This window comes from Pseudophryne corroboree, chromosome 5 (assembly GCF_028390025.1).
Source record: "Pseudophryne corroboree isolate aPseCor3 chromosome 5, aPseCor3.hap2, whole genome shotgun sequence".
Lineage (NCBI taxonomy): Eukaryota > Metazoa > Chordata > Amphibia > Anura > Myobatrachidae > Pseudophryne > Pseudophryne corroboree.
Window position 1 is genome coordinate 399,948,261 of NC_086448.1, and position 26,374 is coordinate 399,974,634.

General features: G+C 45.7%; 1 pseudogene; it reads left to right on the forward strand.

The window, feature by feature from the left end:
* Positions 1–16,026: 16,026 nt before the first annotated feature.
* LOC134930563 (5S ribosomal RNA) lies at positions 16,027–16,145 on the forward strand (annotated as a pseudogene).
* Positions 16,146–26,374: the final 10,229 nt, after the last annotated feature.

Consider the following 26,374-nt stretch of genomic DNA (forward strand, 5'->3'; position numbering starts at 1 on the left):
GTTATTAATGTCAGGTTTGTAGTGTATAAGCTGTAACTGTTTCCCCCTTTTTACGTACTAAAATCCTCTTAGAAGGTGTTGGAACCTTACCAAGTGTTGTGTGTTTCACCATTTATTACTAAGGGTTTCAGAGCATCTCAATCGCTCAAACAGCTTGCTTAATAACAAGGTTAACCAGTGTTACATCATTGCAGTATCTCAATACTAAGGTTTACAGTATAAGCATATTCTGTGTTTAAGGTTTAAAATGTTATTGACTGTGTGTGCGCTCGCTGTGTGTATTCCGTACACCCAGCGCAGCGTGTGTACGTTACTTACGTGCCACGTGCGAAGTCTTTGTACGCAAATAGCGTACAAAGTACGTAGCACGTGCATGTGGTTCAGCGGCCATTACGGCTTCACAGTATTAGTAAATAGCTTATGTTAAAAGGTAGATATTTGACTCTATCACCCCGCTCCTGATTCCCGACCGCTGCAGACCTCCGCCGGCGCCGCTCCTCTCCTCGGATCTATGGGACAGATGGACACTAGAGGTCAATTATGACCCCTAGCGTCTGTGTCAGACCCACAATGCTGTGCGGTGCGTGATGACGTCATCGCGCACCACACAGCAAAGGTCCTCTCCACGAAGGGAAACTAGACGGGTAGCATCTAGTTCCCTTCACAACGGGGGGCACAGTAGCGGATCTTGCCATGGTGTGGCGTTCTCCGGATGGCGCTGGCACCCTCCGGGAAGGCGGCGCCCCGGGCAAAAGTCCTGCTTGCCCGTGGCAAGATCCGCTACTGCATTCACTTAATTGTTTGTGTGCATCCATTGTAAAGGGGCATGACCTGTAATGGGTAGCAGTTGATTTAATCCCGACAGCCATTAAACAACAATCAAAATACTGACACAGTCAAAATACTGACATGCATAATGCCAACATGTTCAAAATACCGATCTAGTGAAAATACCGACATTTGAAATGCAGACATGTATTTTTATGTAATTTTTGCCCCAAACCAGACTTGTTCATTCTTTACTGTCCCACTGGACCTGGAGGGGGAATATAACAATGCCCTAAGGCGCTCGCCATGCGAGGGATTGCGGCACACTTAGACGGTGTCAATGCCAACCTATGTCTACATTAACACAAAAATCGCCAGAAAAACTCATGTCAGTATTTTGACATGTCCGGCGACGGTATATAGAACACTGGGATCCCGTTCGTGGGGAAGGTAACTGCTTCTTTAGCTGAGGCATCTGTATTCAATATAAATTGCTTTTTGAAATCAGGAGCCTGCAAAATAGTTTCTGCACACAAGGCACACCTTAAATTCTGCCATGCAGCCTCTTCTGGTCTAGACCATATTGTTTTACCTGGGGAGTGTTTTTCAGACACTCAGTTAATGGTGCTGCCCTAGTGGCAAAATCCCAAATGAACCTGCGGTAGTAAAACTACTAGACCAAGGAGTGTTCTGAGCTGGGATTTACATTTGGGTTTAGGCCCTTACTGGGTAGAGGCTTTACCTGCCCTCTGCCTACAATATATCACAATTATTTTGCCTCCACTATTCCAATGGCACACTTCTCAGGATTAGCAGTAAACCCATTAAAGACTGTAACACTGTCTCTACTCTTGGAAGGTGTGACTGCCAGTCAGAACTAAAGAGGACTATGTTGTCTAGATATGCAGATGCATATTCTCTGTGAGGTCGCGGCAGCTTGTTCATACAGTAGCTCTCTGGAAAGTTGCCAGAGCTCCATGCAAACCAAACGGCAGTACTTTAAATTAAAATAAGCCCTCTGAGGTAGAGAAGGCTGATTTGGCCCTGTCATGAAGTGGCACATGCCGCGCTTACCACTGTGGCTGGCGGTCAGCGTCCGACGGGCTGTCAGCAGCGGTGGGTGTCCTCCCAGCAGCTTCGGCGGTATATCCAATGCTGACCGTGGGTCTGGGCACTGCCATTAATCCAGCGCCTGGCCATTACAGTGTGGCTGACATAGTCAGGGAAGCCTCTGTGCCTGAAGATCGTCGCTCCCCTGCTGCAAGTACAAGTTCATGCTAGTACTCTGCCTAAGCTAAGTGGACTTTGTTCAAGCCTTTAGAACTATTCTTTTTGAGACTGGCTCTCTGTGCTATCCTTTTCACCGGTAACCAGCCCGGTTCCCAACATCGTTTCCAGTCTCACCGGTAACCAGGCCGGTTCCTGACAGCGTTACCAGTCTCACCAGTAACCAGCCCGGTTCCTAATAGCATTTCCAGTCTCACCGGTAACCAGCCCGGTTCCTAACAGCATTTCCAGTCTCACCGGTAACCAGCCTTGTTGCTAACTGTGATTTCAGTCTCACCGGTAACCAGTTCGGTCCATTGTAGCGCAAACCAAAAGTGCCCTGGTAACTAGCCCGGTACAGGCACACTGGTATCCAGCCCGGTTCTTTGTTGCGAAACCCAAAGTGTCCCGGTAACCAGACCAGTACAGGAACACCGGTATTCAGCCAGGTCCATTGTTGCACAAACCAAAGTGCCCCGGTAACCAGCCCGGTACAGGTACACCAGTATCCAGCCCGGTTCCTTATTGCATTTCAGTATAACCGGTACCCAGCCCGGTTCATTGTCTTGTACCCCTAGTGCTCTGGTAACCATATCAGTTCGACATGCCAGTAAACAGCCCAGTTCCCAGTTCTACAACTGACAGCCTAAAAATCACCTGTCTGAGATCACATGCCAATCAGTTATCTCTATTTACCTGCATGAGGAAAACCTACATTCGACCTTCCTTGCTCAGGCCCAGCTCCGGCTCCTCATTCCAAACACCGGGAGTGTCCCCGAGTACCCAAACTCCTAGTCCTGTGACAAGCCTTAGCAGCCTCAGTTAAAGGAATCTGCCAATACCATTTTGTCAAATCCAGAGTGGTGAGATACTGGCTGTTTGCTAGGTTCTCCACCAGCTCTCAACCCAGGTATATGCTAGGAATCAAACTATGAAACTTTATTTAACTTGCGAAAATAATAGCAGAATCTTAAAGCACCTGAAGGCTTAGGCCCTAAAACAATGGGATTATTCCATTTGCTGTTTGATTCCTCTATGACCCCTAGGCACAGATTCTACTCTACATCTCATTGGACCGCTGCCTGCTTTGACTCAGGTATACGGTATGGCCTCAGTTTTATTACCACAATGGGAGGAGTAACAATATCATGCTGGATAATTTGGGTTTTCCCCAGAATGGCAGAGAACACATCCTGGTTTTGTGCCACCAAGTTCACCACTTTGTTTTTCTGGCTAGGATTAAGGGTATCTTCAAAGGGCACATGACATTCTGGGGTTTTCTTAGCCACCAGTGAGTGCTAACCAGCACCTTCTTTCCAGGGTTTTAGCAAGCTTACATGGTAGATTTGAACCTCCTTCTTTCTACCCTCCTGTCAAACCCTATAATTAACAGGTTGCACTGCTTCTATAACTTCATAAGAGCCTCATCATTGAGCAAATAATTTACTCACTGGAAGGTACAAGAACCAGTACCTAGTTTCCTGATTTAAAAGACCGGTTGACCACGGTCACGTCATAATTACATGTTTGATTCTTTTAAGCCCTATCCATGTGCTTGTTCAGGAGTGGCACAATTTGTCTTAACCAGTCATACAATTGGGACACATACTGAAGGATGTTGGGTTATTGGCATGACTAGTGCTCCTACCCTTCTTTCAATAGATCTAAAATCCCTCTAGATTGCCTCCCATAGAGGAGTTCAAAAGGACTGAACCCCATAGAAGACTGGACCACCTCTCGAACTGCAAAAATCTAATAGGGTAGGAGTGGGTCCCAATCTTGCTTTTCTTCAGACCCTGCCCATTTTCTCATCTGTTTAAGGGTCTGGTTTAAGTGTTCTACAAGGCTGTCTGTTTAAGGGTGGTAAACTGAGGTAGAAATCCTATTCATCTTTAACAGTCGGCACAAATCTTTCATGATTTTAGAGAAAAAATGGGTACCTTGGTCTATTAGGATCTCCTTCGGTATTCCCAGATGTGTGTACAGTGTCAGTAATTCCCAGGCAATGGTGTTAGATTTCATATTTTGTAATGGTATGGTATCCGAGTATGTATTGATGCCCTCAGGCAGATTTCTCCACCGTCCCTATCAGATCCATACCAATTCTCTCAAAAGGCACAGAAATGACAGGCACTTTAAACCCTGGTTCTGGTGTGGGCTTTTCTGACAAAAAAAATCTTAACTGTATGCACTGGAGAGTTATCTCCTCCCCACCCCACAGATGCATGTGTGCCACCCCCAATACCAACTGCTCGTGTTCCCAGGAAACCACACCTTAACACTGCAAATAGGTTACACGGTACAACAAATCATTTTTCAAAATAAAGTATGGTACACCTTCTAGAGGCAAAGCAGGAACCACTTTACCATTAATTTCTACCAGGCATTAAACAGATTTCTATTGCCTTGTTGGTCTCTGCCAAAGACCTTAAAGACACTTGCTCACTAACAGGGACCAGTGGACCTCAGCTCCTGGGACACCTCAGTTGCTGACTGTTTGCTGTCATCATGCCGCATAACCACCTTGTGCAGCAATAGTAAATCATGGCCCAGGATCAGAAACTTGTCCCTGCGGCTACAACTTTCCATTTTATCGTTAGTGGTAGATGTACACATGGGCACTCCTTGACATCCCCATGGATACTCAATACTCTGACAGAGGGTAAAACCTGTTCAGCCCCCAGAGGTACCAGGTTATCAGCGACAATGGTTAGGGCACTGCCAGTAACAACTAATGCCAAGACCTCTCGGCCGTTCAGCTGCACCATCATACGGAACAGGGTGGTTTCTGCCAGGAAAATAGTTTCAGCAGCCATACCGAGCACTGGTCGAATACCTTTCTCTGTGCTGCAATCCATTCTCTCACCCTGTTTTGGACAGTCCCACTGACCACACCATAGGAGGTGGGGGTTTTTCCTTGAATCTGGGTTCTGGGCTCTGATACTGGCTGCCACCCTTACTTAGCTTTGGTTAATTTTCCAAGGGTAAAGTACCACTCAATCACCAATGAAAACACCTGAAATGTCTGGGGATCAGCCTGCAGGGCCAAGTTTTGTACCCCACGGTCTAATACCCATATAGCATGGTCCAAAGCAACAATTTCTACTATGCGTGGCACTGTACGCTTCTCTGGCTAGCATGGCCAGCTGAGCTCTTGGTGGGTTCAGCCACCAATCATGGAACTCCTGGGCTTTACTGAGGCCTGTCACCCCAGCTCTGCTGAGTATGGCCTCCTTTACACAAGGATATGAGCTAGCTTCAGCCACCATCAGTCAATATAAGCTTGCTGTGATTCCCTGGTAAGACAAGGAGCTAACCTGGCAGCCCATTCCTCCTCTTGCCACTTTAAATGAGCGGCAGTCCATTCAAAGGTGCACAAAAGTGCCGCAATATCATCTGAGGTTGTAAGTTTTTGCAAAACCTCATGATCCTGCCTATCTTTCCTTATTTCATTCAAGTCTTTATGCAGTTGCTGGATCTGAGTTTGTTGGCCTGTAGCCAATTCAGCAAACACCTTTAAAAATTCCTCCATTTTATTCTGCTGTTTGTACACAAATTTTGCAGGCCTAATTAGCTTACCTGAGTAGGCCAGTTTCCCAGCACACTTGCCCTCATTCCGAGTTGTTCGCTCGCTAGCTGCTTTTAGCAGCATTGCACACGCTAGGCCGCCGCCCTCTGGGAGTATATCTTAGCTTAGCAGAATAGCGAACGAAAGATTGCTAATAAATGATTATTTGCAGTTTCTGAGTAGCTCTTGACGTACTCACAGATTGCGATCAGCTCAGTCCATTTAGTTCCTGGTTTGACGTCACAAACACGCCCTGCGTTCTGCCAGCCACTCCCCCATTTCTCCAGACACTCCCGCGTTTTTCCCTGACACGCCTGCATTTTTTAGCACACTCCCAGAAAACGCTCAGTTACCACCCAGAAACGCCCCTTTCCTGTCAATCACTCACCGATCAGCACAGCGACTGAAAAGCGCAGCAGAATCTACAGCAAATCTACTAAGTGTTTAGTTGAATAACTAAGCGCATGCGCCATACGTGCCTTGCGCATGCGCATTTTGCAACAAATCGCAGCATAGCGAAAATCAGCAACGAGCGAACAACTCAAAATGACCCCCCCTGTGCTAGCTGATTATCCTTAGCACTTCATCTCATTCCTTGGGCCCCAAGCCCTTTTCACAAAAATTAGCAACTGCTATATAGAGTGCACACTCACTAAACCGCCAGACTCTCCTGGGTCCTTTGCTGCATAGTAGCGTCCAGCAAGGATCACATGTTAGGTGCCAAATGTGACAAGAAATCACATATACAGGATAAAAGTCCAACACACTTTATTACCAGCACAGGCAGGTTACATCTTCATACACCAGGCCTGCAGTTCAGATGATCAGGCAGTTCTCAAACAGCATAATGTTACAACAGTACAGGTTCACATCAGCTCATAGTAGCACAGGATTATATCAGCATAGTTCATAGCAGCACAGGATCATATCACAGTGGCCCTTCTGGGTGCTAAAGACCATCAGAAGCTCCCATCTGTGCTCTGAACACATTCTTAGAGGCTGATCACAGGTGCAGTTTAATTAATTAGTCTAGCTTCTGGCTGACAACTGATTGAGGCAATGCCTGGACTTCTGGGGGTTTTTCTCTGCTAATCTGGGATATCTGGACATTCCACATTACCTTCATGTGCTGTCCCTTCCACACACTGTAATGCCCATTACACATTATGCCGCATACAGTTATGCCCCAAACACAATTTTATGCTCCACACACAATAAAGTCCCTTACAAGTTATACCGCACAGTAAAGCTTCTAATTATTTTAAAATTACCTGCTTTTTGTCATGGGTCTCTCATTGATAAGGTTTTCATGCTCGTTGTCAGGGGTTTCATACTCTGGGTTCCATGCTTGTTGCCAGGGGTTTAATGCTCTGGGTTTCATGCTCATTCCCAGGGGTCTCATGCTCACTGGCATGGGTTTCCTGCTTGTTGCCAGGAGTCTCATGCTCGTTGCCTAGGGTTTCATGCTCTGGGATCCATGCTTATGCCAGGGGTCTCATGCTTGCTGCCACGGGTCTAATGCTCATTGCCAAGGGTTTCATGCTCATTGTCAGGGGTTTCATGCTCTGGGTTCCATGCTCATTTTCAGGGGATTCCTGCTTATTGCCATGGGTCTCATGCTCATTGATTGGGGTTGCATGCTCATTGCAGGGGATTAATTCTCATTGCCAGGGGATTACATGGGAGAAGATGCATTTCTGCATCTTCTCCCAGTGGTGCTAGCATTCCCCGGGCTTCTAGGTAACCCTATGCATGCCATTCACTGTCAAGCGCTAGAGATCAAGATTCTAGTGTCTGTCTCCCTGCTTTCTTATTTGTTGTGGGTGGCAGGTGGGCACCCATGCAGCCCCCAGCACCTGCTTCAGCCATCATTATTGTGCGGGGTAGGCTGGAACCTGCGGGGTGAATGCAGCCATGCACTCAGGCCACAGTGCACCAGGTAGCCTCCCTTCTAGCCTGCACCTAAAGCTGCGACTGCTTGTCTCCCCCTGTCTGTGTCAAAGAGACAGGTGGATCTCACTGTGCCTTCCCAATAAAAACTTTCCCATATTTTCAACATATGGTTCCATTCCACTGGTGACCCATTGCTCCTCTAGACACTCAAAAAGGCCAACCACAGTACCCCCCAAAAGTGTTTATCTGGCTGGATGCACTGGCAAATCACAATGTCCTGTGGCACTAGCTCTACCTCAACAAAATGTTGACATATGCCCCAATTTGAGTGCCAAATATAAACCCACTAGAACTGGGTGCACCACCATACACAGTGATGCACTGTGTATGGTGAGGCAAATACTCTGCCCCAGCTGGCAAGGCACATGTAATAGTGGTTTCCCTGAATTCCCAGGTTTTTAATATACAGGTGTGTTGTAGTAGAGTGCAGTGAAGATAAATTGAGCACCAAGCCATCACATAAAAGTTTGTTTGAAATAAAGCATGGATGGTGAAAGCAAGGATCATTTTTGAAAACATACTCCTTTCCTCCAGCACAAAGCATAATGGTTACATGTTAGGTCACATATCTCGCCAACTACACCTGCACATTAAACATATTGATTACATCCGACCACAATAGGACACCTACTCCAGAACAGCATTTAATTGCAGTGGCATAAGATATGATGAACTGCTGTACATACCAGAACATTATGGGATTAGTAGTGCTACATCCTCACAGATTGCAATTTCTAATGCAATGAGACAGATGTACTAAGCCTTGGGAACATATTCATCATCCTTTAAATGTCACAATATTAAACTCCCCAGGGAGTGTAGAAATTGTGACATTCATCAAACTCTGAAAATGCTTTATTTTCAGAGTCTGAAAGGGAATCTGTTCGCCATCCTGAGATGGTGAAAAAATTCTGAATCTCTGCACAAGCTGCCGTTTTAGCATTAAGAATGATGCCATCAAATAACAACACCAAAAATAACACATTAAAAAATGGCATTAGTGAGGGTGTGTGGCTTGGCTGGCAGCAGGAGCAGACGTGGTAGTGCAGAGCTCCAGCGTGCAGAATTGATAAAAGTGGGGTTTTGTCCCCTTCCCAGCATATAATTGCACCTGGGCACACTATCCCAGCCCTACTGAGGCACCCTGTACCACAAGCTTAGAACTGCAGAACCGGGGGAGACCTGTGCTGTTCCCTGCGGGTTGCGGCCGACCTTTCTGTTTGGAGCCGGTACCTCGATTTCGGATGGTGGCCGCCGGAGGCGTCTTGCTGCCAGGACCCGAACCACATGCACCGTGGCTCTCACACACGCCGAGACCCCACTTCCTGATCCCTGGCCCTCCGTTCACCTGGTGTTGCTTCCCTGCAGTCGGCCGGCGGCTGGGGAACTTGTTGGAGGCGGTGGCCAGAGCACTCCTCACCAGCAGGTGGCGGCCTTCTTCCCTCTGACCCCATTATCACCCTGCTGCACGGACGGGCGGTTTATGAGGCACTGTGGTCACTGGCGAGACTGCGGCCGGCGCCTCACGCCCCCTGTGGCATCGGGTCCTGCAGGGTGGTGTAGCTGTCAGGCGTGAGTGGATGAGTGTAGTCCCCATATCTTTGGCTCTCCCGCCTCCTCTTGCCCGGTCTACAAGCCCAGTTATATATTCCTCTGGAGAGGAGGGCAAGTGACTTCCCCTCCTCTGCCCAGCACATGCTGTTTCCCCATCAGTTATTGCTAACGTTTACTTACTATACAGCACTGCAATTTGGGTCCATTTTCTTCATACCTGCTGCTTCTTATTTTTGATGCTCTGGTGCCCTCCAGTGATGGAAAGTAATTATTATGCTCTTACCTGCACATTTGCTTATCACAATGCTGTCCGGCTAGCCATTTCTATTCTGGGGGAATGTGCCGCCGCTGGCCCTGACAGGATGCTGTTCTAATCACATAACAGTCTCAAGTGTTCCCTTGGTGACACCGCATTGCCCCATGGTGAGAGGTAAGAGAGGCTCACAATGGAGAGCATGAAAATCGCTGGAACCTCTGCACGTATGATGAGTACCCCATCTTCCACAGATATGAGACATTTTCTCCTCCCCCAGGGCTCCACTCCCACGGACGATACTTCTCCACCCTCTACCCCACACCTTTCTTATGTCTCGGACTCTCCTGCTCGAGTTGGGGCCCACATGGCAGATAAGCTCACACTGCAAGAGTCAGGAGGCCTGTCACAGATTTTACACCTTCTTCATGCCCTGCCAACGAAGTGAGACTTTGAACAACTGGAGACTAGACTCAGAGACACAGTCCATTTGGAGCTTGCTGCCATTCAATCTTAGATATCTCACAATGGATCCCAACTAACTTCCTTGGAAGGCTTTTCTTTAGACATGGCTGTGGCCCACAACACCCTCAGGGCTACAGTTATCAAACAAGCGACAAGCCTTCAACAGCTTCAAGGGCATCTGGATGATTTGGATAACCGTGGGAGGATAAATAATTTGAGGGTTTGGGGGGTCTCGGAGGACATTCCACCCCAGGGACTTATTGACTTTCTCACAAAGATCTTTAATGAGCTCCTGGGTCAGTATCCTGCTTCCATAATTGAATTCGACAGAGCTCATCGGGCTTTGAGACCCAGAGGGGCACCATCAGACCGACCTCGTGACATCATATGTCGCTTACAATATTACTCTGAAAAAGATGAACTTCTCCACAAAGTTCGTTGTTTGGATGTGATTGAGATTGATGACCACAGACTCCAGATTTTTCAAGATTTATCATGGTCTACCCTTCAAAAGTGCAAGGCTCTACAACCGCTTACTGTGGAGCTCCAAAAGCTGGGGATCAAGTATAGATGGGGCTTCCCTTTCAGCTTGCAGGTTTTGCATAATGGAAAGTTGTATTAATTTAAAGGCTCACCTGATTTGCCTATCTTTTGTCAAGCACTTATGGTGCCCCTGGTCACCCTTCCAGACTAGCAGGAGACACTAACTCGCTCAATCCCACTGAAACTCTCTCACCCTGATAATGATTGGCAGCTTGCCCACCGTAACCCAAAACCCCCTAGGGAACAGCGGACCCCTACTCAGATGACATCAAAGTGAAGGTCCCTAGGAGTTTAGGTGGTTCGCATACTCCTTTCCGAGATACTTAACTATGTTTCAAGTGACTCCAGCTGGGTCAATGATGTTCCTTGCCATGATGCGCCTTTCCCCTTGTGGGGACACTCTTGTGGCAAAGATATAATTTTTGGTCTGTTAGGTATTTACCCGACCCTCTAGAGTTGCCGGATAGTGCCATTGGCTACAATTCCTTTAGTTTTTCTAATGTTATGTGATTGAACCGTTATTCTAATTTCTGAATGTTATAGTGAATTAGCTATTAGGGCCGTGTCGTCACCGACCCCCAGTACCCCTACACCGCCCTAGTACTCTTGGTCTCTGGCGTGCAACACACGGCTGAGCTCCCAAGTGGCGGTAGTGTGTTTTTCTTTCTATGTTCTAGGTTGTAAGTATGTAAATACTTCTGCATACGTTCAAATTTTTGTATTGTTTTCCTACTGTACTTTCTACTTCCTTCTCTCCTTTTTATGTTCTTTTTCCCCCTCCCTTCCGTGGTTTCCTGCCCAAGGAGTCTTGTTGCCCTCCTCGCTGGCCATCATATTGCTCCCTATACAATAGATGATGGCGGTTGACCCTAAGGTGACGGCCAAAAAATGTGTTTCTCTCAATGTGAAGGGATTCAGCATTCCAGAAAAGTGCTCTAGAGTGCTCAGAGATCTTATTGCCTTCAGGGCCGACGTTGCATTCCTCCAGGAGACACACTTTAAGTCCGGGATTGCTCCAACCCTTAAGGACTGCAATTACCCATTTTCTTTAAATAATAATAATAGCAAGAGTAAGTCTCTGGGAGTCGCTATCCTGTTGTCTAAATGGTTGCTGTTTCAAGACATAACGTCCATTACCCTAGAGGAGGTAGAATGCTCCTGGTTAAATGTAAACTGTTTAATCAGATGTACACCTTTATAAACGTATATGCCCCGAACCAATCCCAACCCAACTTCCTTGTGACGGTCCTGGATCGGATTGCCTCGCTGGTCGAGGGTATTCCGATAATATGAGGAGACTTCAACTGGTCTCTCCAGCCGGAGGTAGACATCTCTGGGACACCGGCTAGACCCTCACTTGCTTCGCATCGAAAGGTGCGCCGCACTCTCCATGAACACCAGCTGGTTGACAAGTGGAGGCTCCAGCACATGGGGGACAGGGACTATACATTTTATTCACGGTCACACAATACTTACTCCAGTTTTGATTATTTCCTTCTCCCCCACAGATTTCTGCATTTAATCTGGGACACCGATATTGGGTTGATAACCTGGTCTGATCATGCTCCAGTCTTCTTGACTCTGGAAACGTCATGCCCTCATTTTAAACAGTGTACTTGGATGGACTCCCCGTTTTCCCTCCCAGAATTAGAACGGGCTCTTAAAGAGACTCCTTCTGGGAAGAGCCCTGGCCCTGATGGCTATACCATCTCTTACTATAAATTCTTTAAAGATTCACTTCTCCCTAAAATGTTGACGGCCTTCAATGTAGTCTCTGGTGAGTGTGGTTTTTCCTCCCAAGCATTAGAGGCTTTCATCAAGGTCATAACAAAAGATGGGAAAGACCCGGCTCAATGCACCAGCTATCGTCCGTTATCACTCCTTAACACAGACATCAAGCTGTTTGTTAAACTTATAGCGAACAGATTGAAGTTATTACTTCCCAATATTATCCAATTAGATCAGGTGGGATTTGTACCTGGGAGGGAAGCACGTGATAACACGACCAAGATAATTGACTTGATGTATTTAGCCTCAAAAGGTCCCACCCCAGTAGTGGTCCTGTCCACCGATGCCGAAAAGGCTTTTGATAGAGTTAGCTTGGTTTTCGTGGAAGGGGTTCTACGACACCTAGGAGTTGGACCTGTTAGCCTGTGCCGCATTCTGGCACTATATAGTTCCCCTTCAACGAGGATTAAAATTAATGGGGCCCTATCTGAACCAGTTTTGATTAGGAATGGAACGAGACAGGGTTGCCCTCTCTCGCCCTTTATTTTTATCCTATGCATGGAGGCTTTAGCCGGTTGCATTAGACTTAATCCAAATGTTTCTGGACTTACAGTAGGAGGTCGAGAACATAAACTCGCATTATTTGCAGATGATTTACTAGCCGTTCTATCGAACCCGATTGTCTCACTCCCCAACCTGATGTCTGAATTACGTAGATTTGGCTTCCTGTCCAACTTTAAAATTAATCTCTCTAAGTCAGTGGTAGTGAATGTGTCGGCTCCCTCTTAATCCCTAGAGGGCCTTCAAAAATCATTTCCATTCATCTGGTATCCACTAGCTTTAAGTACTTGGGAGTTACATTGAACACCGATTTTACACGCCTTTTTGATGAAAATTTGAAGAAATTACTTACCAAACTTTGCTCTGAGTTTCGGGACTGGGGTAACTGAAGGCTTTCTTGGCTGGGGAGACTTAGTGTAATTAAAATGAATGTCCAACCTCGGGTTTTGTATCTCCTTCAGACGCTTCCAGTTCATATTCCTAACATTTGGTTTTGGGATTTACACAATGCAGTCAGAGATTTGGTTTGAGGAAACAAGAGGCCTCGTTTCCAACATGCCATTCTCTTTCACTGTAAACATAGAGGCGGTCTTCAGTTGCCCCACTTTTCTTTGTATTACGATGCCATTGTTCTTAATAGGATAATGGAACCAGAATCTTTGAACATGTGGGAACCATCAGAAATGCCTCATCAGACCTGCTAAAGGGTAAAAAATTAACATCAGTAGCAAGACATTTCCACGCTCAACATCAAGACTCTCCCCATGAGATACGTGCATTTGGTCTTGAGAGAGTCCATTTGGGCATACGTGGAGGTGACCTGAGCAAAGAGCTTATTCAAAAGGAAAGTGACTGGACGTACAGGTTGGGAGGATTAAAACCATTGGACCTTAATGAGTATATTAATTATAGTGTCTTCCTATAAACACTCATCTCTCTGTAATTCAAATTTATTACAATAGAGACTGGTATTTGCTCTTTTGATACAGGGTCCGTAATTTAGCTATTTCAGTATAATTGCATTAATCAATCTCTGTCACAGTCCATACACCACACATCATCTAGATCACTCATTACCTTCACTGCATATCACATCTTCAACTGTGTTAATTTCCACTTATCACACTTTCTCACACCCAGAATTTTTAGTCCACATTTATGCTTTTATCACCCATTAGCAACTTGTTAGATTCTCACAACTCCTTGTTACCTTTAAGTCTTCTCTGGTATTTCATCAACACATCCCCTATTATGATCATCACTTCTCTTCACATCTGACACACATATTCATGACCTAATATGACACCATCATTAGTCACCGATTCTTGGATAATTTTCCTTAAAATTTGCTATCATGTTTAATTTTGTCAATTATTCTATCATTTTACACTACATATGTCCTTGCATCTAATTTATCACTCATAGAGGGTTAATTAGTGATAATCTAATCTAGTAGCATCCCTTTAATTTATCATTTATATCATTCAATCGATCATTTATACTATATTTGGTATTATCCCTATAATCTACCACTTATTCTATCTATCATTTATATAACATTTATTACATAATTGACCATCTCATATTTTTTTCTTTGGTAAAATTCCTTCATTTAACCTATTTTCACAGAGGGTTAATTAATGACAATATGGCTATATTTCGTTGATCAATTCTTTATTAAATAAGATCAATTACAGCTAGCAGTTTAGCCTATATTCTGGCCTCTCAGTTGAGGCCATTAACAACTCTAATAAACGGCCTTCTAATATATTGCCCACATGAAACATATTCTTCAATTATTAACAACATAAAGGTATCCGTTGGTCTATCATTTAAACTTCTGTTTTAAAAATTTTGGCTGTGTTTGAAACTCTTTTTTTTTTATATATTCTTTTATTTTTTTTATTTTTATGTGATATCACCCGCGGGTCTCCCTGCCGAGTCCAACTTGTTTTGGATAATATGCAGCCTGTCCAGGCTGCATGATCCTAATGATCTTAGTTGTTAAGAAACACACCCGTTCATTGATTGGACACGAATTGGCTCAGACCACATTAAAGCCTGCAGAGACACAGCTCGCAACAGGAAGTGATCAAGCCCGGTAGATGGGTGAAACGCGTCTTCCGACCGCCTCTCCTTCCGGCTGTCCGGAGTGCCGCATGTCCACATACACCTGCCGCTGCCCTGCGCCTTTCCAGCCCAGCAGAATCACCCATTTCCTGAACAACAGAGACTGATTGCAGTACGGGACGTCCACACCTGCCTGCACCTTGTGCCCCTTCAGCCCGGCCGTTACGTTCAATCCTCCACCGACGGAGATACATTGCCTTATGTTACAGGACTTTCCATCTGACATTCGCTGCTGAGACTGACTGCAGTACAGGACGTCCACATCCACCTGCGCCCTGTGCTTTTCCAGCACGGCCACCACGTTCACTCCTTTCACTGACGGAGACACTATGCATTAGGATCAGGACTTTCCATCTGACATTCGCTGCTGGTAATATCAGTGTATTTCTTTATTATTCATCTCCAGCATTTCAATTTTGTCCTATCTATAACGGTAGAATTATTTAACTGTCATCCGCACTGACTGGATTACCCGTATTTATCGGCTCTTGCAGCTACTATCAGTCCATTAAAATATTATTTTACATGCCTATGTGCTAATCAGCACTTAGTTGTCAACACATACCATGTTTGGAGTCACCTATCTAGTTTGACTGTGTTTATTTTTACAGATATTTACCTATACTGTTTATACGCACTCACAGTCTCATAGATACTGTCTGTGTACTCGTTACACTGTTATTCCTTTCCTTTGCTCATACCTTCAACTATAGATACTTTTTAGATATTTGTATCTGGCACTAGAATATTACTGCTGTGGAAACCTTTAGGTACATAATATCACAGTCTCGTTACATTGTTATTTTTCTTCTGGGCTCATACCTTCAATTATAGATACTTTTAGACTCTTGTATCTGGCATTAGAATATTACAGCTGTAGAAACTATTAGGTACTTAACATTAATCCAATCGGTCGATCTAAGAACATTACAGCTTTTTGGCTTCATTTCAGTGGTTGCTATTAGTAACTGTTACTATTAACAGTTTTGATACTTTAATATGCTCCCTGTGAATGAACCTTAATCTGTCTGACAGGGCCTTTATTATTGGTCATGTTCTTTTTTTTCTTCTTCCAGCCTGTATCTATCTTTCATGGACTCTCACCGTTGATTCAGGGTTTACCCCTGTCTAACATTGGCAGCAGATCCATCTCATCTCTGTTGTCTTTTCCTTTTATGCTGTAAAATTCGTGAACTCTCATCAGTGATTCCAGAGCTTCCGATTATCGCTCATTTCTCTCTACTATCATACCACACTGGAAACGCCCAAAGCCGTCCGATCTTGGAAGCTAATCAGTGTTGGGCTGGGTCAGTAGCCAAGTGGGCAACCTTTGAGGAAGACTCAGTTTAGTAGAGCTCAGACTGGCCCATTATGCTCAGAGTCTAACACTGACAGCAGATTCACTCTGCCATCTTATTTCCTACTGCTCTTTTTCCTCATGGCAGCTGGTTGCATCATATTCTCTTACCTTGTAATACCCTAGTCTCTATAAGCTGTTCTAATCGTTTATTAACGCAGGACTAGTACACATTGGTGGCTCATCTGTCCCTCAAATTATCCAGGTTAATCCCCCATGACACACTGATTGGACCTCGGCTGCCGGAATTTATCATGCTAGTATTAGCATTTAATTGTTATTAATTGTATTGTCACTCTGTTGTTTATCTTATTTCATTGTTCTATTTAGCATCAGCATTTAATTGCTACTCATTTCATTATAATTCTTTTGAATGTTATCTTATTTCATTGACCACTGACTATTTTATCTTTGTGATACTAATAAAAGTTAAATTTTATATTTATCTTCAACATTCCATACATTATTCCAAGTTAAGAGTGCGCCCACAAAAGAGTCTCTTTTTTCTCCTCATTTCTGTCTCAAGTTGTTATATTGACTCAGGGTGCACGACCAAATAAGAATTAGAAAACTAGGTTTACTCTTTATCTTTCCATTTTGGTAATTATATTGACAATAATACCAATTATATACCGGTGCGGTATTCCCCCAAATATAGGATAATGGAATAGACCCGATCACATGACACTAAACAATGGGTACTTATAGAGAGTGCTGCCTTATCATCACCCATAGCCCATTACCCCTGGCACTCTAAGCTCCCTATTATTCAACATCCCACTATTGGCCCTACATTGCTAACCTGGAATAGGCTTAGGATCCTCCCGTATGTCTCCTCCAAATTTTCTCCCCTAACCCCACTGTTCAATAACTCAGACTTTCTTCCGGGGACATCTGGTTGGGGGTTTGCCTCCTGGAGGTCGGTAGTGGTGGTGCGTGTTCGGACAGCTGGTGGAGAATGGTGTAATCATCCCTTTCCCTACCTTGCAGTCAAGATGGGGTCTCCCGCCATTGGAGATATGGAAGTATCTTCAGCTGAAGCACTTTATATCGGGGAGTATAGTTTGCCCGGCTATTACTAGACCCTTGACGATTTTTGAGAGCATGTGCTTGGATTCTTCCTGTCCTACGCACTTCTCTCAAAATGCTATAGATTCCTGATTGATCATAAATTCCCGGATCTCCCTAAATACACAAGAGATTGAGGTTGTGATCTACAGATTGATCTAACAGAGGGGGACTGGGAAAAAAGTTTTTAGGCCACTTTTGTTAGCTCGATCAGTTACTCAGTGATTGAAACACAATTCAAGGTTTTATCACGATGGTATAGATGTCCCTTGACACTTGCAAAAATGTTCCCTGGTGTACCGGATACACATTGGCGGTGTAATAATGGAACGGGCTCCCCGATGCATATCTGGTAGCTCACTTTGCCCCTTTGGGAATAACATTATTGCAATCTCGAGGTTGATTGTGGGTACTGAAGTCCCTTCTGAGCCTGCTTTCTGGCTTCTCAATTTAGTTGTGGGTCCCCTGGCTACACATAAAACATTTTTATTAAAGTTTCTTAATAGTGCTGCTAAAGCGGTTATCCCTGTTCGCTGGCGGTGCACCACTCCACCTACTCTGAAGGAGTGGTTTAGTAGAATAGATATGTATATGTCAACAGAGGAATTACAAGTGACACCAGAAAAAAAACAGAGATTCATGGTGACCTGGTTCCCCTGGCTTGACTTCAAATCCTCAAAGACTTACTTAGAGACAGTGACTTAAAAACGAGTCCCTGATACAGTGCCCTCCGTCTACAACTTGACTGTTCAATGACACATTGAGACAAACTTCCTGCTTTTTGGTTTGAATAGATATGAGGAAAACCACCCTATCCTATCCCCCCTTGACCCTCTATTTCTTCTCTTCCTCCTTTCTCTTCTGCTTTTTCTTTCCTTTATTTGCGTGTATGCTAAGATTTGAATTGTTAAGACTAGAGATGAGCGGGTTCGATTCTCTGAGAAACTAACCCTACTGAACTTCACATGTCAAACACGGGTCCGAGCCAGGCTCGGTTGTTCCCGCCTGACTCGGAAAACCCGAACGAGGCAAAACATTATCATCCCGCTGTCGGATTCTCGCAAGATTCAGATTCCATATAAAGAGCCGCGCATCGCCGCCATTTTCACTTGTGCATTGTAGAGGGTACAGAGAGGACGTGGCTACATTCTCTCAGTGTCAAATCTCAGTATCAGTGCTTATTGCTGCTCTGTAATACTAGTAGTGTCTTTCTTGTGCTGCATCTTGCTGCTGTAGGGTGCCCTGGTAGTAGTGTCCTGTGACTGTATCGGTCATCATCATTCCAGTCACAGTGGTATCTGGGGAGGGGGGTAGGGGACAATTCCAGAGTGCTTTTGTGCTGCTCACTAATACTAGTATAGTGTCCTGTGCTGCATCTTGCTGCTGTAGGGTCCTGTGGTAGTAGTGTCCTGTGACTGTGTATCGTTCATCATCATTCCAGTCACAGTGGTATCTGGGGGAAGGGGGGGGGGGGGGACAATTCCAGAGTGCTTTTGTGCTGCTCACTAATACTAGTACAGTGTCCTCTGCTGCATCGTGCTGCTCAGTGTCAGTTCTCCGTAGTATAGTCAGTGCTCAGTATCATCAGTGCTCAGTATCACTGCTCATTGTCTTGTGGTGCTCAGTAATACTACATTACTAATACTAGTACAGTGTCTTGTGCTAATCGTGCTGCTCAGTGTCAGTTCTCCATAGTATCATCAGTGCTCAGTATCACTACTCATTGTCTTGTGGTGCTCAGTAATACTACATTGCTAATACTAGTACAGTGTCTTGTGCTGCATCTTGCTGCTGTAGGGTGCTGTGGTAGTGTCCTGTCCCTGTGCATAGGTCATCATCATTCCAGTCACAGTGGTATCTGGTATCTATCTAGTGGTATCTAATTCCAGACATTACTGCCATCTAATTCCAGATATATTACTGGCATATAATCCCACACATTAAAAAACGGAGAACAAAAATGTGGAGGGTAAAATAGGGAAAGATCAAGATCCACTTCCACCTAGTGCTAAAGCTGCTGCCACTAGTCATGGCAGAGATGATAAAATGCCATCAATGTCTTTTGCCAAGGCCGATGCCCAATGTCATAGTAGAGAGCATGTAAAATCCAAAAAACAAAAGTTCAGTAAAATGACCCAAATATCTAAATTAAAAGCGTCTGAGGAGAAGCGTAAACTTGCCAATATGCCATTTACGACACGGAGTGGCAAGGAACGGCTAAGGCCCTCTCCTATGTTCCTCATGACTAGTGGGTCAGCTTCACATGAGGATGGAAGCACTCATCCTCCCGCTAGAAAAATGAAAAGAGTTAAGCTGGCAAAAGCACAGTGTAACGATCCGGGTATCTGGACGCCATTATTTGCCATTCAGATGTCTCCTGAGGCTGGCTCAGCGTTCCAGGGCCGGTTCTCACCTGTGTTACTGATGTCCATGCTCTACATCTCCCTCCTGTCACGCTGAGACGCTGTCACAGCGGCATCACGTTTGGCGTCTCCAGCCTCTGCTGCCTCCGCCGCAGCTCCTGTGTTTCCAATTTACTGATTGTCAGTGTGGCGTTTCATGTCTGCCGCGATCTCCGCTGTCATCCATTTGGTTCCAGTGTGCGGGTTGCCAGTATGACGTCTCCTGCCCTCTGCGGTCTGCGCCGCCATTGCTGCTGAATCTCCACATGGTTTCTCAAACTAATTTTCCCTCCAAGTGCTAACATGGGCGCAGCCATGTTGGTTTCAGTCACATGCCTCAGTTTCCACCAATCCGCTGCTTCTGGAATCTGCATAATTACCCAGCCAATGCCTGCCTTGCTGCAGGTATAAGTATCCTGTGCCTGGGCCAGGAAGTCGTCAGTGCTTTGGTTGTCAAACCTTGTTCCAGTCTCTCTCTCCTGTGATTGTTTATCCAGGTTTCCAGCTCCTGTTTCCAGCAGCCACTAAGAGACCCGCACCTGCTTTCCATCTTGCGGTGCAGCCTGACTCTGCAGTCCTCCGTGACTACTCCAGCTTCCAGCTACAAACCATCTGCTTCCAGCGGTCAGCTTCCAGCAGTATCCAGCTTCCTTAAAGTGCCGGTGTTGTTCCAGCTGATACCTACATACCAGCAGTATCCACAAACCATCGGTGTCCACCTTTCATCTTTCCAGTATCCACGGTCCCTAGCTTCATCCTATCACCTGGCTGGTTCCATCCAGCATCCACTCTGTGTTTTCATCATCTGGCTGGTCCCATCCAGCATTCACAGCAGTCCTTTCAGCTACAGTGATCCAGCTCCAAGTATTACATCTGCTGACGTGTTCCTCGGTTACCCTCACTTCTACAGACAGGCCTGGTAAGGACAATCCATCTATGGGACTTTAACATCTGATCCATATCCTACCAGTGCTCTGTGGCTCCAGCCAAGTTCATAGTTATCCAGGAACTGTACCATCTTATCACTGTTTATTCTTTAACCACTGCTGTGTAAAATACGGAACTTGTTAATAAAACTTTTATTGACTTTTAAACCCTGGTTGTCATGGTCACACCTTCGGGTGATCCTTCTTCACTACACTTACATGTCCAGGGGTCTGATTAAACCTTCCAGGTTTAAGTTTATCAAAGCCCCTACAACTGAGGCTTCCTCCTGTCAGCCCAGACCCTCAGTTGTGACACACAGCAAAGAACTGTGCGTTCTTCTAAATCACAAATCCCCAAGGAGAGTCCAATTGTGTCGGTTGCGATGCCTGACCTTCCCAACACAGGACGGGAAGAGGTTGCTCCTTTCACCATTTGCACGCCCCCTGCAAGTGCTGGAAGGAGCACCCGCAGTCCAGTTCCTGATATTCAAATTGAAGATGTCACTGTTGAAGTACACCAGGATGAGGATATGGGTGTTGCTGGCGCTGAGGGGGAAATTGACCAGGAGGATTCTGATGGAGAGGTGGTTTGTTTAAGTCAGGCACCCGGGGAGACACCTGTTGTCCGTTGGATGAATAAGGCCATTGACATGCCTGGTCAAAATCCCCCCAAAAATCACCTCTTCGGTGTGGAATTATTTCAACAGAAATGCGGACAACAGGTGCCAATCCGTGTGTTGCCTTTGTCAAGCTGTAATAAGTAGTGGTAACGACATTAACCACCTAGGAACATCCTCCCTTTTACGTCACCTGGAGCGCATTCATCAGAAGTCATTGACAAGTTCAAAAACTTTGGGTGACAGCGGAAGCAGTCCACTGACAACTAAATCCCTTCTTCCTCTTGTACCCAAGCTCCTGCAAACCACACCACCAACTCCCTCGATGTTAATTTCCTCCTTAGACAGGAACGCCAATAGTCCTGCAGACCATGTGACTGGCAAGTCTGACGAGTCCTCTCCTAATTGGGATTTCTCCGATGGATCCTTGAGTGTAATGCCTACTGATGCTGTTGCTGCTGGCGCTTCTGTTGTTGCTGCTGGGAGTCGATCGTCATCCCAGAAGGGAAGTCGGAAAGACCACTTGTACTACTTCCAGTAAGCAATTGACTGTCAAACAGTCCTTTGCGAGGAAGATGAAATATCACAGCAGTCATCCTGTTGCAAAGCGGATTACTCAGGCCTTGACAACTATGGGGGTAATTCCAAGTTGATCGCAGCAGGAATTTAGTTAGCAATTGGGCAAAACCATGTGCACTGCAGGTGGGGCAGATTTAACATGTGCAGAGAGAGTTAGATTTGGGTGGGTTATTTTATTTCTGTGCAGGGTAAATACTGGCTGCTTTATTGTTACACTGCAAATTAGATTGCAGATTGAACACACCCCACCCAAATCTAACTCTCTCTGCACATGTTAAATCTGCCTCCCCTGCAGTGCACATGGTTTTGCCCAATTGCTAAAAAAATTCCTGCTGCGATCAACTTGGAATTACTCCCTATGTTGGTGTTAGACGTGCGTCCGGTATCCACCGTTAGTTCACAGGGACTTAGAGAATTGCTTGAGGTAGTGTGACCCCTGTACCAAATCCCATCTAGGTTCCACTTCTCTAGGCAGGCGATACCGAGAATGTACACAGACGTCAGAAAAAGTGTCCTCAGTGTCCTAAAAAATGCAGTTGTACCCACTGTCCACTTAACCAAGGACATGTAGACAAGTGGAGCAGGGCAGACTAAGGACTATATGACTGTGACATCCCACTGGGTAGATGTATGCCTCCCACAGCAACAACAGTGGCGGCACTAGTAGCAGCATCTCGCAAACGCCAACTCGTTCCTAGGCAGGCTACGCTTTTCTATCACCGCTTTCCATAAGAGGCACACAGCTGACAACCTCTTACGGAAACTGAGGAACATCATCGCAGATTGGCTTACCCCAATTGGACTTTCCTGGGGATTTGTGATATCGGACAACGCCACCAATATTGTGCGTGCATCACATGTGGGCAAATTCCAGCACGTCTTATAAAACACATACAATTAATTTGGTGGTGCATCATTTTTTGAAAAACGACAGGGGCATGCAGGAGATGCTGTCGGTGGCCCGAAAAATTGCGGGCCACTTTCGGCATTCAGCCACCGCGTGCCGAAGACTGGAGCACCAGCAAACACTCCTGAACATGCCCTGCCATCAGCTGAAGCAAGAGGAGGTAACGAGGTGGAATTCAACCCTCTATATGTTTCAGAGGATGGAAAAGCAGCAAAAGGCCATTCAAGGCTATACATCTGCCTACAATATAGGCAAAGGAGGGGGAATGCACCTGACTCAAGCACAGTGGAGAATGATTTCCATGTTGTGCAAGGTTCTCCAACCCTTTGAACTTGCCACACGTGAAGTCAGTTCAGACACTGCCAGCCTAAGTCAGGTCATTCCCCTCATCAGGCTTTTGCAGAAGCAGCTGGAGAGATTGAAGCAGGAGCTAAAACGGGGCGATTCCGCTAGGCATGTGGGACTTGTGCATGGAGCCCTTCATTCGCTTAACCAGGATTCACGGGTGGTCAATCTGTTGAAATCAGAGCACTACGTTTGGCCACTGTGCTCGATCCTAGGTTTAAAGCCTACCTCTCTTTCCGGCAGACACAAGTCTGTAGTTGTTCAAAGACCTGCTGGTGAGACACTTGTCAAGTCAAGCGGAACGTGACCCGCCAACAGCTCCGCCTTCATTTTCTACCACCACTGGAGCTGCCAGGAAAAGGATAACATTTCTAAAACTACCCGCTGGTGATGCAGGGCAGTCAGGAGCAAGTGCTGACATCGGGTCCGGACTGAAGGACCTGCCAATGATTACTGTCATGTCTACTGTCACTGCATATGATTCTGTCACCATTGAAAGAATGGTGGAGGATTATATGAGTGACAGCATCCAAGTAGGCATGTCAGACAGTCAGTACGTATACTGGCAGGAAAAAGAGGCAATTTTTGGCAATTTGCACAAACTGGCTTTATTTTACCTAAGTTACCCCCCCCCCTCCAGTGTGTACTCCGAAAGAGTGTTTAGTTCAGCCGATCATCTCGTCAGCGATCGGTGTAGGAGGTTACTTACAGAAAATGTGTAGAAGATGATGTTCATCAAAATGAATTATAAATTCCTCCGTGGAGACATTTAAAGCAGTTGCCTCCAGAAAGTACACAGGGACCTGCGATGGTGGATTCCAGTGGAGACGAATTAATACTCTGTGAGGAGGAGGATGTACACAGTTAAAGGGGTGAGGAATCGGACGATGAGGATGAGGAGGAGGTGGACATCTTGCCTCTGTAGAGCCAGTTTGTGCAAGGAGAAATTGATTGCTTCTTTTTTGGTGGGGGCCCAAACCAACTAGTCATTTCAGCCACAGTCGTGTGGCAGACCCTGTCGCTGAAATGATTGGTTTGTTAAAGTGTGCATGTCCTGTTTATACAACATAAGGGTGGGTGGGAGGTCCCAAGGACAATTCCATCTTGCAGGTCCCAAGGACAATTCCATCTTGCACCTCTTTTTTTTATTTATCTTTGCATCATGTGCTGTTTGGGGACTAATTTTTGTAAGTGCCATCCTGTCTGACACTGCAGTGCCACTCCTAGATGGGCCAGGTGTTTGTGCCACCCACTTTTGTCGCTTAGCTTAGTCATCCTGCGACCTCGGTGCAAATTTTAGGACTAAAAATAATATTGTGGTGTTCAGAATAGACTGGAAATGAGTGGAAATTATGGTTATTGAGGTTATTAATACTATGGGATCAAAATTACCCCCAAATTCTATGATTTTAGCTGTTTTTGAGTTAAAAAAATAAAAAACCTGAATCCATAATGCATCCGAATTCGACAAAAATCTGAAATGGTAGTTTTGACAAAATGCGTCCGAATCCAAAACACAACCGCGGAACCGAATCCAAAACCAAAACACGAAAAATGCTCGCTGCACATCTCTAGTTAAGACAGGATTTGACACATGGGCCCTCATTCCGAGTTGTTCGCTCGGTATTTTTCATCGCATCGCAGTGAAAATCCGCTTAGTACGCATGCGCAATGTTCGCACTGCGACTGCGCCAAGTAACTTTACTATGAAGAAAGTATTTTTACTCACGGCTTTTTCTTCGCTCCGGCGATCGTAATGTGATTGACAGGAAATGGGTGTTACTGGGCGGATACACGGCGTTTCAGGGGCGTGTGGCTGAAAACGCTACCGTTTCCGGAAAAAACGCAGGAGTGGCCGGGGAAACGGTGGGAGTGCCTGGGCGAACGCTGGGTGTGTTTGTGACGTCAACCAGGAACGACAAGCACTGAAATGATCGCACAGGCAGAGTAAGTCTGGAGCTACTCTGAAACTGCTAACTCGTTTGTAATCGCAATATTGCGCGTACGTCGGTCGCAATTTTAAGAAGCTAAGATTCACTCCCAGTAGGCGGCGGCTTAGCGTGTGTAACTCTGCTACATTCGCCTTGCGAGCGAACAACTCGGAATGAGGGCCATGGTTTAGTAGAATAGATATGTATATGTCAATGGAGGAATTATGAGTAACACCAGAAAACCAACAGAGATTCACGGCGACCTGGTTCCCCAGGCTTGACTTCAAATCCTCACAGACTTACTTAGCGACTGTGACTTAAAAATGAATCCCTTATACCAGGGGTGGGCAATTATTTCAGCTGGGGGGCCGCTTAACACTTCCAGCGAATATTCGAGGGCCACACACAAAATACTCAAAAAGAGTCCCCTTTTTACACATTACGGCAGACAGCGTGCCCTTTTTTCTACACATTACGGCAGATAGCGTCCCCCTTTTTACACATTACGGAAGACAGCGTCCCCTTTTTACACATTACAGCAGACAGCGTCCCCTTTTTACACATTACAGCAGACAGCGCCCCCGTTTTTACACATTACGGCAGACATCGTCCCCCTTTTTACACATTACGGCAGACATCGTCCCCCTTTTTACACATTACGGCAGACATCGTCCCCCTTTTCACACATTACGGCAGACATCGTCCCCCTTTTTACACATTACGGCAGACAGTGCCCCCGTTTTTACACATTACGGCAGACATCGTCCCCCTTTTTACACATTACGGCAGACATCATCCCCCTTTTTACACATTACGGCAGACATCGTCCACCTTTTTACACATTACGGCGGACATCGTCCCCCTTTTTACTAGAGATGAGCGGGTTCGGTTTCTCTGAATCCGAACCCGCCAGAACTTCATGTTTTTTTTCACGGGTCCGAGCGACTCGGATCTTCCCGCCTTGCTCGGTTAACCCGAGCGCGCCCGAACGTCATCATGACGCTGTCGGATTCTCGCGAGGCTCGGATTCTATCGCGAGACTCGGATTCTATATAAGGAGCCGCGCGTCGCCGCCATTTTCACACGTGCATTGAGATTGATAGGGAGAGGACGTGGCTGGCGTCCTCTCCGTTTAGAATAGATTAGAGAGACACTTGATTTACTAATTTTGGGGAGCATTAGGAGTACTCAGTACAGTGCAGAGTTTTGCTGATAGTGACCAGTGACCACCAGTTTTATTTATAATCCGTTCTCTGCCTGAAAAAAGCGATACACAGCACACAGTGACTCAGTCACATACCATATCTGTGTGCACTGCTCAGGCTCAGGCCAGTGTGCTGCATCATCTATTATCTATATATAATATTATATATATCTGTCTGACTGCTCAGCTCACACAGCTTATAATTGTGGGGGAGACTGGGGAGCACTACTGCAGTGCCAGTTATAGGTT